This window comes from Gymnogyps californianus, chromosome 24 (genome assembly GCF_018139145.2).
Source record: "Gymnogyps californianus isolate 813 chromosome 24, ASM1813914v2, whole genome shotgun sequence".
NCBI classification, from domain to species: domain Eukaryota; kingdom Metazoa; phylum Chordata; class Aves; order Accipitriformes; family Cathartidae; genus Gymnogyps; species Gymnogyps californianus.
This window is the reverse complement of record NC_059494.1, coordinates 6092946-6111391: the sequence shown is the minus strand read 5'-3', so window position 1 is coordinate 6111391 and position 18446 is coordinate 6092946. Positions and strand designations below refer to the sequence as shown.

Below are 18446 nucleotides of genomic sequence, written 5' to 3'. Positions count from 1 at the left end.
CACTTCAGGGAAACGAGGAGGTCACAGCATGCACACGGGTAGGAGGACAGTAGAAAGGAGCTGTGTCAAGGTTTTTCTGCTGTTTCAGATCTGAACTCAGACTTTGTGTGCATCCCAGCACCAAAGTCAGCTTTTGGACCTCGAAGCTGCCCAGCTTTTCGCCAGCAAAAGCAAGTTGGGCTGAGCTGGTCTTTGGGATAACTTGGCTCCTTCCTTTTTTTAATTGCATGGCTACACTTTTCCTTTTTTCCAGCAATTTCTTCCTTTCTTCGCCCTTCCCCACCAAGTTCCATCCTCTTTCAAAGGTAATTATGATTTGACTTTCTGGACAGATCATTGAGTAGGTAGACACAAGATAGAAGTATAGGCTGGTCTATACCTCCAGAGCTGTAGGCTGAGCTATTCTACCTTTAAAGGCTAGATAGATACGGGCTATGGGTAGAGTTAGTGTTTGCCAGTTATTATTTCTTTTGGGGTCCTGTGACAGTGATGGTAAGGTCGTCAGCCTGCAGCTCTGCAGCAGTTAAAACTACCACTGAAAGAATTTTGATAGCGGATGCTGTTCTGTATGTTTCATTTTCAGTAATCATTTCATTGAGATAGAATTATGCGATTAGGTGATGGGGATCTTCTTGCACTGGTCTTCTGTTTCTGGAGTGCATCCTGACAGCTTTTGCCATCCACAGCTTTCCTGTCTGTTCCCAAGAGGAGTGATGGCCACGACGTGGAACGACTCCTGTGAGTAATGGTTTCACCAGTAGGCTTGGATTTAGTGAATCCCCATGGACAAATGTATGTAGCAGGTGCTCCATCCAAGAATTTTGATGTGCTCACACTCTAGAGTGAATTTGGAGGTGTTTCTTCCTCCTCCACCTCCTGTTCTTCCTCCTCCGCCTCCTGTTTTTCCTCCTCCGCCTCCTGTTCTTCCTCCTCCCCCTCCTGTTCTTGTTTCTCCTCCTCTGCCTCCTTTTTTTCTTCCTCCTCATCCTTTTCTTTATTCTCCTCCTCTTTATCCTGTTCCTCCTCTTCCTCCACCTCCTTTTCTTTCCTCTCTTCCTCCTGTTCTTCCTGTTCTTCCTCCTCCACCTCCTCCCCCTTCTCCTGTTTCTCTTCACCTTGTTCCTCCTCCTGCTCTTCTTCCTCCTCCTGTTTCTCCTCCTCCTGTTCATTCTCTTCCTCCATTTCTTCCTCCTCTACCTCCTGTTCTTCCTTCTCCTCCTCTTGTCCTTCCTTCTTTTCCATTTTATGCTCCTCCTCGTACTCCTCCTCTTCCTGTTCTTGTTCTTCCCGTTCTTCTTGTTCTTTCTCATGTTCTTCATCCTGTTCTTCCTACGGTTCTTCCTCTTCCTCCTGTTCTTTTTCTTTCTCCTCCTTTTTGTCATCATCTAGTTCTTCCTCCAGCTCTTCTTTCTCTTCCTTGATCTCCTTCTCTTTCTCCTCCTCATACGCCTCTGCCTATTTATCCTCTGCATGTTCATCCTCCTCCTGTTCGTCTTGTTCTTCATAGTCCTTCACTTTATACCCCTCCTTCTCCTCCTCCTCCTCCAACTCATCCTCCTCCTATTTCCTTCTGTTCTTCTTCCTCCTCTTCCTGTTATTCTGTTACTCTGTTTACCCTCCTGTTCTTTATCCTCCTCCTCCTGTTCCTTCTGTTCTTTTTCCACCTTCTCCTCTTTTTCTACTTCCTTCTCTTCCTTCTCCTTCCTTCTCCTCCTCCTCCTGTTCTTTACCCTCTTCCTCCTCCTCCTCCTCCTCTTCATCTTCTCCTACCTCATATTCCTCTTTTACTTTCTGCTCCTCATCATCCTGTTCTTCCTCCTGTTCTTCCTCCTCCTCCTCTTCTTCTTAATTTTCTTCCTGTTATTCCTCATCTGCTTCTTTCTCTTCCCCCTCACCATCCTGTCCCCCTCCTCCTTTTTTTTCCTTCTCCTTCTTCTCCTCCTCCTCTTCCTCTTCTTATTCCTGTTCCTTTTCCTATTTCTTCTCCTCCTGTTCCTCCTCCACCTCCTCTTCCTCCTCCTCTTGCTCATTTCTCATCTTTCTCCTCTTCCTCGTCCTGTTCCTTTTCATCGTACTATTTTTCCCTCCTCCTTATCCTCATCTTCCTTCTCCTCTGTGTTCCTCCTTCTCCTCCTCCTCTTCACCTTTTCCTCCAACTTCTCCTCATTTCTTTTTGTTTCTCCTCATCCTTCTCTTGCATTTTCTCCTTGCCAATTGTATAAGATTCAACAAGGCTCAGTGCTGGGTCCTGCACTTGGGTTATAACAACCCCATGCAATGCTACAGGCTTGGGGAAGAGCGGCTGGAAAGCTGCCCAGCGGAAAAGGACCTGGCGGTGTTGGTTGACAGCCAGCTGAATATGAGCCAGCAGTGTGCCCAGGTGGCCAAGAAGGCCAATAGCATCCTGGCTTGTATCAGAAATAGTGTGGTCAGCAGGACTAGGGAAGTGATTGTTCCTTTGTACTTGGCACTGGTGAGACAGCACCTCGAATACTGTGTTCAGTTTTGGGCCCTTCACTACAAGAAAGACATGGAGGTGCTGGAGTGTGTCCAAAGAAGAGCAACAAAGCTGGTGAAGGGTCTAGAGAACAAGATTTATGAGGAGTGGCTGAGGGAACTGCGGTTGTTTAGCCTGGAGAAAAGGAGAGTGAGGGGAGACCCTATTACTCTCTATAACTACCTGGAAGGAGGTTGTAACGGGGTGGGTGTCTCTTTTCTCAAGTAACAAGTGATAGGACAAGAGGAAACAGCCTCAAGTTGCACCAGGGGAGGTTTAGATTGGATATTAGGAGAAATTTCTTCACTGAAAGTGTTATCAAGCACTGGAACAGGCTGCCCAGGGAAGTGGTTGAGTTACCATCCCTGGAGGTATTTAAAAGACGTGTAGACGTGGCGCTTAGGGACATGGTGTAGTGGTGGACTTGGTAGTTTTAGGTTAACGGTTGGACTCAATGATCTTAAGGGTCTCTGCCAACCTAAATGATTCTATGATTCCATGATTCTACTAATTCTCTATTGCTGTCTTCTTTTTCCTCTTCTTCCTCCTGTTTTTCTTTTTCCATCTCCTCATTTTCTTCCTCCTGTTTTTCCTTCTCTGGTACTTCATCCTGTTCTTCCACCTCCTCTTGCTGTTCTTCCTCCTTCTCCACCTATTCCTTCTGTTCTTCTTCCTCCTCTTCCTCCTCAATTTTCTCCCTTTCCTTCTGTTCCTCCTTATTTTCCTTCTCCTCTTCTTCCTGTTGTTCCTTCTCCTCCTGTTCTCCCTATTCTTCCTCCTCCCCTCCTCTTTCTCCTCTATTTCTTTCTTTTCCTCTTCCTCCTGCTCCTCCTTGTCTTGTTGCTCCTGTTCTTCCTGTTCTTCCTCCTGTTTTTCCTCATTCTCCACCTCCTTTTCCTCCTCATGCTCTTACTTTTCCTTCTCCTCCTTGTCCTTTTATTCCTCCTCCTCCTTTTTCTTCCTCCAATTCCTCCTCCTTTTGTTCTTTTTGTTCCTCCTCCTGTTCAGCCTGCTTCTCCTCCTCTTCTTTTTCCTCCTCCTCTTCATGTTCTTCCTCTTTTTTCCCTCTTGTTCTTTGTCCTCCTCCTTGTGTTCCTCTTCCTCCTTATTCTCCTTCTGTTCTTCCTCCTCCACCCTTTTTTGTTCCTTCTCCTCCTCATGGTCTTGTTTCTCTTCATCTTCCTTATCCTGTTCTTCCCATTACTTCTGTTCTACCTCCTTCTCCTCTTCCTCTTTTTTCCTCCTCCTTCTCATCTTGTTCTTCCTGTTCCTTCTGTCTTTCCTTCTCCTCATCTGCCTCTTTATCCTTCTCCTCATGCCCTTCTGCCTTCTTTTCCTGTTCCTCCTGTTCCATCTGTTCTTCTGCCTTCTTTTTCTCCTTCTGTTCGTGCTTTTTTCCCTGTTTTTCCACTGGTTCATCATGTTAGTACTCCTTTTATTCCTCTTCCTCCTCCTCTTGTCTCCTCCTTCTCCTCTTTATCTTCCTCCTCCCCCTGCTCTTACTCCTCAATCTGTTCTTGCTGTTCCTCTTGTCCCTCCTCTTGTTCTTATTCCTCCTACTCCTCATTTTCATTTTCCTCTTCTTCCTACACCTCCTCCTTCTTCTCCTCTGTCTTCTCCTCCCTCTCCTCTTTTCCTGCTCCTCCTGTTCCTCCTTTTTCTCCTCTTGTTCCTCCTCCTTCTTTACCTCCTGTTCCTCCTGTTCTTCCTTTTCCTTCTCATCCTCTTCCTTATCCTCCTCGTCCTTCTTTTCATCCAGTCTTCTTCCTCCTGTTCCTGTTGGTCCTCTTCCTGTTCCTCCTGTTGTCCTTCCTGTTCCTCCTCCTTCTGTTCCTCCTACTGTCCTTCCTGTTCTTCCTCCTCCTTTTTGTGTTCTTCCTCCTGTTCTTACTCCTCCTTCTGTTCCTTCTATTTTTCTTATTCATCATGTTCTTCTTCCTCGTCTTTCTTCTCCTCTTCCTCCTCCTTCTCTTCTTTACCCTCTTCCTCATCCTTTAACATTTTTTTCCTCCTGCACCTCCTTCTACTCTTGTTCTTTATCTTTCTCCACCTCCTCTTCCTCCTCTTCCTCTTCCTCCTTCTCCTCATCAACCTGGTCCTCCAGCTCTTCATCTTTCTTTGTCATTCATGCGCTTGGAAATGTTTTCCAGGATTAGCTGCTGCATCACCTTCCCAGGGATCGAGGTGGGGCTAACCATCTCGTAGTTCCCTGGGTCCTCTTTCTTGCCCTTCTTGAAGACAGGAGTAACATTTCCTTTAGTGTTGGCTTCAGGCACTTCTCCCAGTCACCATGATAGATCAAAGATTATGTAGAGTGGCCACACAATGACATTAGACAGTGTCCTCAGCACTCGTGGGTGCATCCCATCAGGGCCTTTGGACTTATGTATGTCCAGTTTGCTTAAGTATTCCTGACCTGATCCTCTTCCACCAAGGGTGCGTCTTCCTTGCTCCAGCCTTTCCCCCTGGTCTGTGAGACCTGGAATTCCTGAAGGCTGGTCTTGCTAATAAAGACAGAGGCAAAGAAGGCATTCAGTACCTCAGCTTTTTCCATGTGCTGTGTAATCGGGTCCCCTGTTTCATTGAGCAATGGGTCCACATTTTCCCTCATCTGCTTCTTGTCTCCTGTGTACTTACAAAGCTCTTCTTTCTATCTTTGACATCCCTGGCCAGATGCAATTCCATTTGGGCTTTAGCTTTCCTGACTTTGTCCCTGGATGCTTGGACAATGTTTCCATGTTTCTCCCAGGATACCTGTCCTTGTTTCCACCCTCTGTAAGCTTCATTTTGGTATTAGAATTTGGCCAGGAGCCCCTTGTTCATCCACACAGGCCTCCTGGCATTTTTGCTGACTTCATATTCGTTAGCATGGAGATCTCTCAAGCTAGGAGGAGATGATCCTAGAATATTAACCAGCTTTCATGGCCCCGTCCCCCTTCCCTCCAGGGCCTTATCTCATAGGACTTTTCCAAGCAGATCTTTTGAGGAGGCCAAAGTCTGCTCTCCTGAAACCCAGGGTTGCTTTTCACCCTCCTCCCCGCCCACAGGATCCTCAACTCCACCATCTCATGGTCACTGCAGCTATGGCTGCTGTTGACCTTCACATCCCCAACAAGCCCCTCCTTGTTGGTGAAGATGAGGTCCAGCAGAGCACCTCTCCTCGTTGTCTCCTCTGTCACTTGGAGGAAGAAGTTATCATCAGTGCACTCCAGAAACCTCCGAGATTGCTTATGTCTTGCTGTGTTGTCCCTCCAGCAGGGTGGTTGAAGTGCCCCATGAGGGCCAGGGCCTGCAAACTTGAGGATCTGTCTGTAGAGGGCATGATCCACTTGTTCTTCCTGGTCAGGTCAGACGCCCATTATGCCTGTCACCTTTACCTGTCCTCTCTTTAATCCTAATCCATAAACTCTCAGTTGGCTGCTCATCCACTCCAGCTGCTCTCTCACTTAAATGTCAACTCCCCCTCTTCGTCTGTCCAACGTGTCCTTCCTAAAGAGCCTGTATTCCTCCATTGCAACACTCCAGTCATGGGAGCCACCCAACACTTCTCCATGATCCCAACAAGATTGTAGCCCTGCAGCTGCACACAGATCTCTAACTCCTCATGTTTATTCCCCATGCTGCGTGCACTAGTGTACATGCATTTTAGAGAGGCCTGCTTGCCTACTAAGTTCTCAGAGAGGATTTGAGGGATTTCTCCATAATGGTGTCTTGCAGGCACTTCCTTGCTTACATGCAGGTGCTGGAGGTGAACCCCGCTTTAGCCCCTTTTGTTGATGTGGTGATCCCTTCCCATCACATCACCCCTTGCCCTTTGCTCAGTGATCCTGTCTGTCATTCCCTCACAGAACTGCTGGTTGCTCTCTCCCTCCCCGTCATTCTCAGATTAAAGACCTCCTTATGGGGTCAGCCATCCTGTTGATGAAAACAGCTTTGCCCTGCTTAGCGAGGTGGATCCTCTCTCCCCAGCAAACAAGGTCGCATGATCACAGAACCCAAAACCCTGCCACCAACACCAGTTCTGCAGCCAATTACTGACTTGTCCTATTAGTGCCCTTCTCCTCACACCCTTGCTCCTCACCAGCAGGACTAAGGAGAACACCACCTGGGCCCCCATACCCTTGACTACTGTCCCCAGTAGGCAAGTCCTCCTCTTTCTTGTCCTCCTCCTCCTCTTCTTTCTCCTCCTGTTCCTCCTTTTCTGCCTCTTCCTCCTGCTGTTCCTCCTCCTCTCCATCTGCCTCCTCTGCCTTCTCCTTCTTTTCCTCCTCCTTTTCCTATTCCTGTCCCTCGTCCTCCTCCTTTTCCTCCTCCTCCTTCTGGCCTTCATCCTCTTTATCCTCTTGTTCTTCTGTTCTTCCTCCTCTTCCTCTCCTCCTCCTCCTGTTGCTCCTCTTCCTCCTTCATGTTCATGTTCATCCTCCTTCACTTCGTCTTCCTTTTCCATCTCCTCCTCATTTTCCTCCTGCTCCTCCTTTTCATCTTCCTGTTCTTCCTGTCATCTTTCTCCTATTAATTCTCCTCCTCCTTCTCTTCCTTCTCTTCCTCCTCTTCATCCTCCTCCTCTTTTCTCCTTCTGTTCTTCCTCTTATTCCTCCTCCTCTTGTTATTCTCTCTCCTCCTTGTCCACCTTCTCCTCCTCTTCCTTCTCCTCTTCCTCCTTCTGTTCCCCCTCCTTCTTTTACCACTTTTTCCTCTTCCTCTTTCTCCTTTTCCTCCTCCTCTTCTACCTCCTCCTGTTCAACCTTCCCCTTCTTCTCATTCTTTTTTGTTCTTATGTTCCTCATCCTATTTCTTCTCCTCCTGTTATTCCTCCTCTTTTTCTCCTCCTTCTTTTCCACCTCCTTCTCCTTCTCCCTTTCCTACTGTAAAAACTGTTATTTCCCTGTTACTTCTGTTCTTCATCCACCTTTTCTTTCTCCTCCTCCTCATTCTCCTTCTGCTCCTGTTTCTCCTCTTCCTCTGTCCTTTCCTCATTCTATTAATGCTCCTTTTTTTCCGGCTCTTCCTTCTCCTACTGTTCTTCTACCTCATATTCATCCTGTCCCTCTTGTTCCTCTTTGCCTAGTCGTCCTTCTCCTCTTCCTCCTCATCTTCCTCTTCTTGTTTCTTCCTACTCCTATTCTATATTTTCCTCCTGCTCCACCTCCTACTTGTCCTCCTCCTCTTTCTCATCCTCCTCCTCTTCCTGTTTTTCATCTTCATCCTCTTTCTTTTCCTGTCCTTCCTCTTCCTGTTTTTCTTACTCCTCCTTTTCTTTCTTTATTCTCATCCTCCTTCTCCGCCTGTTACCTTTTTTCCTCCTCCTCTTTCTCTTCCTCTGCCTTTTCCTCCTGTTTGTCCTACTGTTCCTTTTCTTCTTCCTCTTCTTTTTCCTCCTCTTCATCCTAGGAACCTTTTTTCTGAAGCATCAGCTGTGAGCCAGCATCCTTGCACAGCCGGGAAATCTCTGCCTTTCCCTTGCTGAGCTTACAGCTCCAGGCTCACTCTAGGCTTTTGTCCTAACTCTCCAACTATTTGTCCTGAATCTCAAACCCCTTTTTTCTGCTCTTGGCAAATTGCTGAGCACATGCATGTGTCAAAGCTTTGGAGCTGTGTAACTTAGTATGAGCAGGACTAAAGCACACCACTTTGCACCGCTCTAGGCATTGGTATTCTGCATTCAGAGGAAACAAAGCTACTGTTTCTTCTTTCACTGATTTACAGAAATTTGAATATGAAATTTAAAAAAAAAAAGCATGGTGCTGTAAACACTTTCAAATGAAGACAAGTGTTCATGTGTGTGAACATTATTTGTGTGGGTAAAAGGCTGTTGCCTTGCACCTTTGCTTCCTAACCCCAATATGTTTGAGTGAAGAGGGCTAGGAGAGAAAGGTGTCTCGTTTTTCATCAGCTCCAGTTTTTCTATCATATTTTTTCTTGCCAGTGTAACAGAAAGAGCACATAAAGAGTAACTGGCTTGGGCTTGCCTCAGACCTGGATGGGTCTTTTGCCTTGTGCACCCCGCATGCTGCTTTTCCTGTAAGCGGGGGAGATAGGAGGAGGATTGCCACCATGTAGGTTCTAGCTCTTAATAAAGAACAGCCTGGCATAATTTCGCTGCTGTAGAAAGTACTTCAAGCCTTGTGATGAAACTCCCACCACACCCAATGGAGCTCATCATTGATGCTAAACTGTGGCAAGGAAGCTCTAAAACCTCCCACAGGACAAGTCCCAGTACTTGACCTGTCTCAGCCGCAGCAGTCAAATGGGATGAGGATGACCTTGTCTGTTGCTGCTGCTCTCAGTCCCAGAGCATGGAGAGTGGTGAGGCCAGGCAGAAATCCAGCAAGACAGGTTGTGGTGTCAGCTGCCAGGTGTCCTTGGGGAGAGCATGGGGTCATCATGGAAGCACACTATAACATCATAGAGGCTTTGGGAGCCTGGGTGATGTAATCTGTGCTATTGCATCACCTGGCTGATCTGGAGCTGGGGATGTCCAGCAGGGCTGTAGGGATATTGGCACCTGAGGAGAAGAGGATATAGAGTGGATAGTGGAGATTGCACCTCTAACTTAAAGAATTTTCTTGAAGGTTTTCCACAGCTGTGTATATGTGACTTGAGTGAGAGCCTTGCTTCCTCCTGTTCCTTCACACTGTCATGAAACAGCTTTTTTTTTCTTTTTTTTTGTCTTTTCTTTCCATACAACTAATATACTTGAATCATCCAGAACTTGAAAAATTGTCCATTTGTTTCTAAGCAAGCAATTTTTTACCTTCTTCTTGAATATTTGGAGAGCTTTGAGAAGTTTAGATGTTAGCTCACATGAGAATTTTATTCCTGCTATTGTCTGCCCTGGAGGTGGTTAACCTTCCTAGCTATGCAGTTGCCAACTGAAATACTGCTATGGCCAGAAGTCAGAAGCCACATCCTGTATGCAGTGGTGAGCTGAAGTGAGGAGGTGCTCCAGACAGTCATTTGGGGTGGGAGGCAACAGCAGCCTCCACAAGGTCCTGGTGTTCCTGATGGAACAACGCTAATTCTTAATTCTTTCTACTTCCTAGCCATCAACAGTAGTTGTCCTGATGATGTAAAGTGACGCATGTCAGTATTGATCTGTCTTTCTCTGTGAGAGTGGCTGTGTTTCCCTGGTTTCCTTGTATGTCCTGCCTTTCAGGGGACCATGTAACAAACCTGTAATGAAGAGTTTCATTTCCAAGGATTTCAGATGGTTGTGTCTCTGTCCAGGACACCTCACTCCATGGAGACAGACTGTTGGCTTCTTTGGGATTTTTGATGTTGATCAATGAACCATTTTGGAAATCCCATGCAGCTTCTAGTGCTGACAACTGAGCTGCCTTCTTCCAGTTCTTCCAGCCTTTCTATTGCAGCAGAAAGGTGAAAGAGAGTTTCCAGGGCTTGAGTTTGCAGTAGTCCCTTTAGCACTGGGAAGGGTGCTACCCTGTGCTACGTTCTGGAGCTGTGCTACGTTCTGGAGCTCTGCTCCGGTGAGAGATTTGTCTCCCTGCTGCGTTCAGAAGTGTTGGCAAGCCTTCCTTTCTTTTGGTGTGGGCAGCCACCCATGGTCAGACACTTGCCTGGCTGTCCAGAGCTGCCGTTCTCTGTCTTGGGTTTGTTGTGCTGTAGAGCTGTCCTCTTACATCCCACTGTCTTTTCTGTGCTTGCAAGCCTGACACGCAGTGCATGGATTCATGAAAACACAAACTGTCTTATGCAAGTAAACATCGCTCAAGTAGTGTAGGCATGTGTGAGCCATGAAAACTTCTGTGAAGTTGTTTTGGGTTTTTTGGGGGATCTGTGCTTGTTTTCCAGGTGTAAAAAGGTGGTTTCTGCATCCAGGAGGTTTACAATACATTGTTCCTTAAACATGCTAACAGTGGGCTTGAAAAGATTTGAAGGTTTCTCTGGCAGGAACATCAGCAAAGTATGTATACAACTGCAGTGCCCCTTTATCTGCTTGGAAGGGGACACTTCACGAAGCAGAATACTCTTCTGGAAGTTGTTAATGTCTGCAGACAATAACTATTGAGTGCAGATGTCTAAGAATAATCAATGCAATTGCTATGCCTTCTCTTTCTCTTGTGGTAGGAGAAAAGTTCCGGTGGGAAGATAAGCACATACTGTGCTCATAAAGAGCTGATTTTACTGAGAACAGTTTTCTGCCACTTCAGTGTTGAAATGGCAAAACCAATCTCTAGTCAACCAAAAAGATCTATTTCCATACCTGTAGCCTCTGTTTGCCAAAGAGGTTTTCTCAGGCTGTTTCCTGAAGTATGTCAGGATAATTTCTGAGCCTTCTTGATCTCTCTTTAGGTTGCGCAATATCCCAAATAGTTGGACCTTCACGCACATGTCTCAAGAGGCTGGAGAACTACTGCTAAATTCCTTGTGTGCTGTCCTCGTACATGAAGGTTTCAGGTTTCAGGTGTCAGGCAGGACACTATTACTGCTTCGTAAAGGTTAATGTCAACTTGGTTTCCAGCAGTGTGAAAATCAGTGCTGGTGAAGAGAATCTTTGATCCAAATGTTCCTGGTAAGCCCTCATTTTGGGAAGAAGGTCTCTGGAGATGTTAACTTTGATTTGTGTTGGTGTGTTCTTCTTCAGTGGTTACCTATCAGTGTTTTTGTTCAGAAACCCTGCAGTTCATCTAAAGGCATCGTTGCCTTTCTTTGCAGGCCAGCGATGGATGTTGGTACAAGATGAATGATGCCTCTGTAGTTCTGTGTGACATCGAAACAGAACTACTGGAGGTTAGCAGGACTCTGCCCAGGCCCCCGCAAAGCCTGGCAAAAGCCCTGGAACACTCTGGAGGGCAGCATGGCCCTTTGACAGCCACAGCAGTCCCCAGCAAAGGCCCTGCCGGGGCTTTGGCAAAGCCCGATGAAAGCCCCAAGGGTCTCTGGGAAGTAGCAGGGCACTGTCCGGGCCCCCGCAAAGCCCAGCAAAAGCCCAGGGGCTCTCTGCAGGGCAGCAGGGTCCCACTTGGGCCATGGCAAAGCCCAGTGAAAGCCCTGGTGCTCTCTGGATGAAGAGCCTTGTGATGGGTATGAAAGGTGTATTGCAAAATACAGCACATGGCCATAAAGAACAGAGATGTGTTGCCTGTACTCAGTGTTATCACCAGTGACCCTGGCCGAACCACTTGCACACATCCATCACAGTACTTGTATGTGAGTATCAGAGAACCAGCGAATGAAATCAGTTTTGTTTAAAATAAAATCACCTCTTCAGTGTATCACCCTGAGGTTTGCTGCACAGGCTGTGCAAGGGGAGGGGGGGATGCTCTGACACTCTGCTGGGCTCTCTCAGGACACTTCCCTCTCTTCAAGGTGTGCAGAGCAGGGGGCTGAAGGAGTAGGGATCTCAGCAAGGGACCAAGTGCCCAGTGACATGAGTCCTGGGGTCCTGACATTCACCCTGAAAACGGTGCTGCAGGCTGAGATCACAGCAGGAGTGGGCAGAGCCAAGCAGTACAGAAAGGGCGTTGGATTGCTTGCTGAAGTTGCTGTGCCTGATATTAGCCACAGGTTGTATACTTTAGAAGCCCTTTCAAGAAGGACAGAGATCCAGGGACAGCTTTCCTGTCTGTAATCCCCTGGAGCAGCACACTCAGTAGCAGTCCTTTGAGGTCTGTAACACAAATCCTGCTAGGCTGCACAGGGGAGACAAATGGCTCTTGGCTACTTTGGTCTGTACTTAAAATAGGAACAAAGCTGCTCCTAGGCGCCTCCTGACAGAGCCTGGGATTAGGGGGAGGGGGGTGCACGGCATCCAAGAGTGCTCATGGTGTCTGCATCTCTCTTTTTTATATTACACTCACAAAGCCGTAACTTCGGCTCAGGCTACTGAACTTCGGCACCAGGCAGTAAGCCACCTTCTCCAGATACCCGAGGTTGGAAGGATACCCGAGCATAACCAAGTTGGGTTGATACATAGCAAGAAAAATGTGCGAGTGAGGCAGTGCAGTGGATGCTGGCAGCAGAAGCGGGTAAGTGGACTGCAATAAGCACCAGGACGTGCTGTCTCTGCACCGTGCGTCTGAGGCCCCTCTGTCATTCTAAACATTAGAGTTTAGAAACCAAATGGCACAGCAAGGGCAGACACCTATGTCAGAGGATTGGAGTGGGGATGGCAGTGGGAAAGAGAGGAAGTGGAGCTGTGTCAATGGGCTGTCATCTGTCACCTGCAGGATTTAGGGCAGAGTCCCGGTAGCAGATAGCTTCTGAGAGACAGATAAGGGGGAGGGGCCCAATGTCCCCAAATAACAAAGTCGTGAAACAAGTGAACAAACAACGGCACCAAGAGTTCAGGATGACCTAAGTGGGAAAAAGGAAAGCAGATTAACAAAAATATCCATACAATGGTGGTAACAGGGAGCTGCATGTTATCTTCCTAGGGAATAGTGTGATGAATAGTATTGGAATCTCTTGGGATGGTGTTGACCCTCAAAAGGGAGCTGTTATTCCAGGAAATTCGTAGAAGACACTGCTTTTACAAGACTAGCCATTGGTGGATGGAGAGCGAAAGGGACCTAGAAGGTTTGCAAATGTATAGAATCTCTTCCTAATCAAAACATTCTTTAAATCCCACTAGCTATTCTGCATTTCAGGGTAACTAAGATGGCAGAGACCTGCTCAAAGCACTCCGAATGCATTATGTCTAGGAGGGTATAGGAAAGAGTTTTTCTTGGTGTGTTCATGTTGCTTATTATACTTTGTGAGAATATAAAAATAAGTCAAGGATCTAGGTATAAGTTGCTGAATCAAAGATTTTTCAGTGTAACCATAACACATGCTATATACAAGTCAGTGCTTCCAGTGTAAGACAGCATGGTGAGCTGGTGAAACCAACTGCACTGTCAGAACAACCTGTGTGATTGTCGTGGTTTAACCCCAGCTGGCAGCTAAGCACCACGCAGCCGCTCGCTCACTCCCCCCCAACCCGTGGGATGGGGGAGAGAATCAGGAAAAAAACCTCGTGAGTTGAGATAAAGACAGTTTAATAGGACAGAAAAGGAATGAAAAACAATGATAATAATAATATGACAATAGTAATACTAAAAGAATTAAACTATACAAAGCAAGTGGTGCACAATGCAATTGCTCACCACTCGTTGACCGATGCCCAGTTAGTTCCCGAGCCGCGATCGCCCCTCCCAGCCAACTCCCCCCAGTTTATATACTGGGCATGATGTCATATGGTATGGAATAGCTCTTTGGCCAGTTTGGGTCAGCTGTCCTGGCTGTGTCCCCTCCCAGCTTCTTGTGCCCCTCCAGCCTTCTTGCTGGCTGGGCACGAGAAGCTGAGAAATCCTTGACTTAGTATAAACACTACTTAGCAACAACTGAAAACATCAGTGTGTTATCAACATTCTTTTCCTACTAAATCCAAAACACAGCACTATACCAGCTACTAGGAAGAAAATTAACTCTGTCCTAGCCGAAACCAGGACAGTGATGTCATTTGTAAAGGTGCTGTAAGTAAAACTAAGCTCTTGCTGTTGTAATGTGCAGGCTCCAATGGCCTCCAGAGAAACAGGATCTGAGACATTTATGCGTGCAGTGCATTATCTTATTGCATTATATTTTGTTGAACTGTAAACAGAGCTGGACTCCTTCTGGTACACCTTAATCATGTAAATGCCCATTACCCTATTGACCCCCGCCAATGCTGAAACTGTGCCAAGTCAGGTGTAGCAAGCAGGCAGATGTGGAGGCGCCCAAGTGGAGCTAGAATTCATAGTCTCTAAAGAAGGGGTGGCCAGCAGACTTGGAACAGTTACCTGCTTTCTGTGAAGACACGTGAGGATTTATTTTGAATGACCTAGCTTAGCTGAAGACATAAAGACTTTAAGGTTCCTTAGCCTGTTAGGGTTAGGAGTGTTGGCATGAGTAATGTCACCAATTTAGAACAAGAGCATTTCTAGAAGAAAGGGAGGTTTGGTGCAGTTGTTAATGGTTGGGCCTCCTCTTGAGAAGCATAAATGAAGTGTTAGCCATAGTATCTATCCACTGTCACCCTCATTGCCTGACCATAACCACATGCCTAACCATAATCTACAGGAAAGCAGATTTCTGAGTTTGTCTGCTACTGGTGACTCCTTCCAAATTCCCAACTTACTCTGCTTTGACAGAGACACAAAGTGATAATCAGAAAGGCATGTTCAAAAGGTCAGTCATGTTAGCAACAGCATGTTGTCAGATGTAAATAATTGCATGCTCTTCCCTGAACTATCTATGCAGTTCCAGTTAGATTCTCACAGCATCCTCTCTTAAATCTGAGGAATTGCAGTATCTACTGAAGACAGCCTCCCCCTTTCTTCATAAACAGGATATATTGCAGGAGTAGATGAACTAATCCCACGGATATGCTGTGTCCTGGTCTTGAATTATAATGGCTTTGGGATCCTTAGGATTGAGAGGTGCATGAAGAAGATGGTAGGATGAGGTGTCATGAGAGAGTCATGACTCAGAGCGACTTGAACTTAAATGTAAGAATCCCAGTATTTTCCACGCTATAACCGAGGTGAGATTTGTTGGTGGCAAGATGGAGTAGTAAGGCTGCAGTCCCCAGCAGCTCTGTCCAACACCGTGTGCCACATCATGCAGGTGCACTCGCCTCACCTTCACCGACCCTGGCACACACCCAGCTGTGCACTTATCAGCATACATTTATGTTTAGAGTTTGAGTATACCAAGTCAGGCTGGGTGTGCGGGGACTTTGCTTTTCCACACGAGGGTGCTGTCCACATTGGCAAAGGCCACGCTTCAGGTTTTGCAGCAGAGCACATCATAACCCAGCATCGCGCCGGAGAGATCATAGCCAAACTGACCGTCAGGCCCGGTCAGAGCTTTATTTGGACTTATTGAATGGATTTCAGAGGGTGACTCCTTCATAGACTATAACTAGAGGACTTGTTCAGATATCAACACAATATCGTCCTGCTCACAGTGGGAAGCTGGTGGATAAATGATTACCTTCAAAAAAACCTGGTTTTGTTACTCATAAATATATTGTAATATAAATGCTAACCCATCAGGGGTTCAGCAGACTATGTTCTAAAATGATAAGTGATTTTTAAGTACCTCAGATACTAATTATTTCATGAAACAACTTGAAGAAGCCTGATATTTAGAGACTGTGTCCATCTTTGTGTTTCGGACCCCTTTGGAAGTCTTGAGGTACATATCCCCAAAAGACTGGTACCTTTGACGGCTTCAAGGGAGCACTCTCTACAGTGGGAATGAGGGGCAGTGTTCAGCACTCACAGTCATAGTTCAAAATTCACTGTGATTTATACAGCTGATGAGGTATGCATGGGTCATATCCCTGTGCACCAGGTCAGGGCTCCTCACCAAGGCTTTGTGTTCTGAGTTGCTTTGCTGTGTGGAGCCTTGCAGGTTTGTGCTGTGCTTTGATGATGCTGCGCGTCTGTGTGCTGGTGACTCTCTGGTGATTTGATTATACAGGGACTGCTCCTCCTGAGTGGCAGGACTCATATTATACCTCTATAACTGAGAGAGTCACAGCTAACCCAACAAAAAAAAAAAAAGACAAATAATGCCCCGAACACAGCCCCTTCCTTTGCTCCATTGGTCTTAGATGTTTTTGTTTCACCCTCTGCACACTCTGCAATGAGCAGATTTCTGCTCATGGAAGGCCCAATCCCAATCAGTGGGAAGTTTTTCATTCTTTTTTCACAGAAGTCAGTGGGAGTTTTTCATTGACGTCAGTGGGCTTTGGATCAGACCCAGAAAAGCTGGCTTTATAAATACAGACGCTGCAGGCCAAGCACTGTTTTAAGTTGGTTTCAGTGATGCCACACGATGAGCTACAGGACTGCTACCTGCAGGTAGGAGCACTGGGGTCCCCCCAAGGGGCTATGATACGGCCAGAGATTCCTGATGTGATTGTAACCCCAGGGCCCTGCTACCTTGTGCAAATATCTTCACTGATACGTTTGCCCAGATACTAATCTGTTTGTGGCAACCTGGCTACTGGAGCAGAAACTGTTTTCAAGCCATCAGTCTGCTATGAGCTTGATTGTGTGTTGCTTGATTGGAACAGAGCATGTGGACTAAAATGTGTAAGCAAGAAAACTATAACGAGTCACTGTATTTGTTTTAAAATTGTTAACATTTCTGTCTGCACAGGTATTTAGAACCATGCTCGCCATAACGGTGCTGACTACAGCTTTAGAAAAGTCTGGAAATAAAGAGCTGATGGACAGCATTTTAGTAAGATGAGAGAACAGTCTTAAGTGCTCCAAGAATACTGGCAAACTCCACTGGCAAACAATAATAGTACACATGATCTGTACTCCCAAGACTTGAAAGCAAGAATGATGGGGTGGAATTTTTTTTGGCCTATGTAACACAGGACGACAGACTAGATCATCTTAAGGATTTTTTTTCTGGCCTTAAAATCTACACAGCTGTACTGCAGTGATTGCAAAGCTGTGGTCCACAGTATTAGCTTTCTCCTTGTTTTGACTGAAATAATATGTAGTATTTTAACCACTGGTTTTCCATATAATGAGCAGCTGCAGTTTGCTGCAGGACCTTATTTTTTTTTCCTTTTTTTCTTCACTTGTGAAGAAAATGCTGGGTTAAACTAAACATTTCATCTTTTGCCAACAATGAATGTGTGGAACTGCAGAAATGGGTTCCAGCATCATCCACTCAAGTGTTTATAAGCTGCTATACGTCCTGCTTGATGCATGATGTTTGGATTTTGGAATATAATTGTGTGTGCATGCATTCATACATGTATTTAAAATGTATTTTTATACAAGTGGTAGAGCAGGTGCTCAGGCATGAAATTAGCAGATTTCTTGTAAAGAGCTTTAGGAGAGTAATGGAGGTAAAAGAAGAGGTTACAGGCAAAAGAAAAGGGGGGAAGCATGCACGACAAGAAAAGGAACAGAAGCTGGTTCAGCGGGGCAGTGGCAGGACGGCTGTCTCTTCCATCAGACTGCAACAGGAGCAAGGGTCTCATGAAGAAGATTCATCTTCTTTATCTTTTATTTGCACTCATGAAAGGTGCATACAAAATAACCGTTAGGCTAGTTCATTAGCATTTCGTTCTCACTTTGGCAGCTATAAATGGCACGGTGCAAATGGCAGTATTACCTTGCAGTGACAGATGACAGAAAATCGGATCTTTGGTGACGTTGTTCTGCCAGGACTCCATCTGTATTAGGGCTGCCATGTCATCTGTGTCACCTCATACACGTCCTAGCACGGCTGTCCCTTCCAGCCCTTCTCTTCCCGGAGATGTTCATACCCTCTGGGGGAAGCGAACAGGCCAAGTTTTCCTTTAACGTGGTAACACACCCGGGCCTTCCCGTAAGGACCTGTCCCCTCCCAGGTGCATCGCCCCTGGCCAGGCTGCGACAGGGTGAAGCACTCCAGGATCACCAGCACCCGCCTGTCCTCCCAAACCCCCTCCGTGCCCCGTCCCCAGCAGGCCTGGGTGCCCCTGCTTATCGCCCGCCGGCTTTGGGTGCCCATCGAAGCCCCCCCGCCTGAGGCAGACCCCGCCGCGGGGGGCCGCAGGGCCCTCAGCTCAGGCCTCTCCCACCCGCGCCGAGACCTCCCCGCGGCGGCCGCCCTGAGGCCGGGGGGCCCGGGCGGGAAAGCGGCAGGCAGAGCCGAGCAAGGGCAGGCCCGGCCCGGCCGGGGGGAGCAGAGCAGCGCCCGGGCCGGCCCCGCCCCGCGGCCGCCGCCTCCTCCTCGCTCCGCCCGGGGCGCGGAGAGGCCGGAGGCGGCGCGGGTCTCCGCGGAGACCGGGTCAGCGCCGCCCCGGCGGGGGAGGCTGGAGGTGAGCGGGCGGCAGGCGGTGGGTGAAGCAGCGGCGGGAGCCCGCGGGGCTGGCGGTGCCGGGAGGGCAGGGGGAGAGTCCGGGGGCGCGGGCTGCCTGAAAGGATACCGGGGGAGGCGGCAGTGC

General features: G+C 47.3%; 1 pseudogene; it reads left to right on the top strand.

Moving 5' to 3' along the window:
• The first annotated feature begins 5772 nt into the window (after window positions 1-5772).
• Window positions 5773-16744, top strand: LOC127025721 (ubiquitin carboxyl-terminal hydrolase 36-like; annotated as a pseudogene).
• The last annotated feature ends 1702 nt before the right edge of the window (window positions 16745-18446 follow it).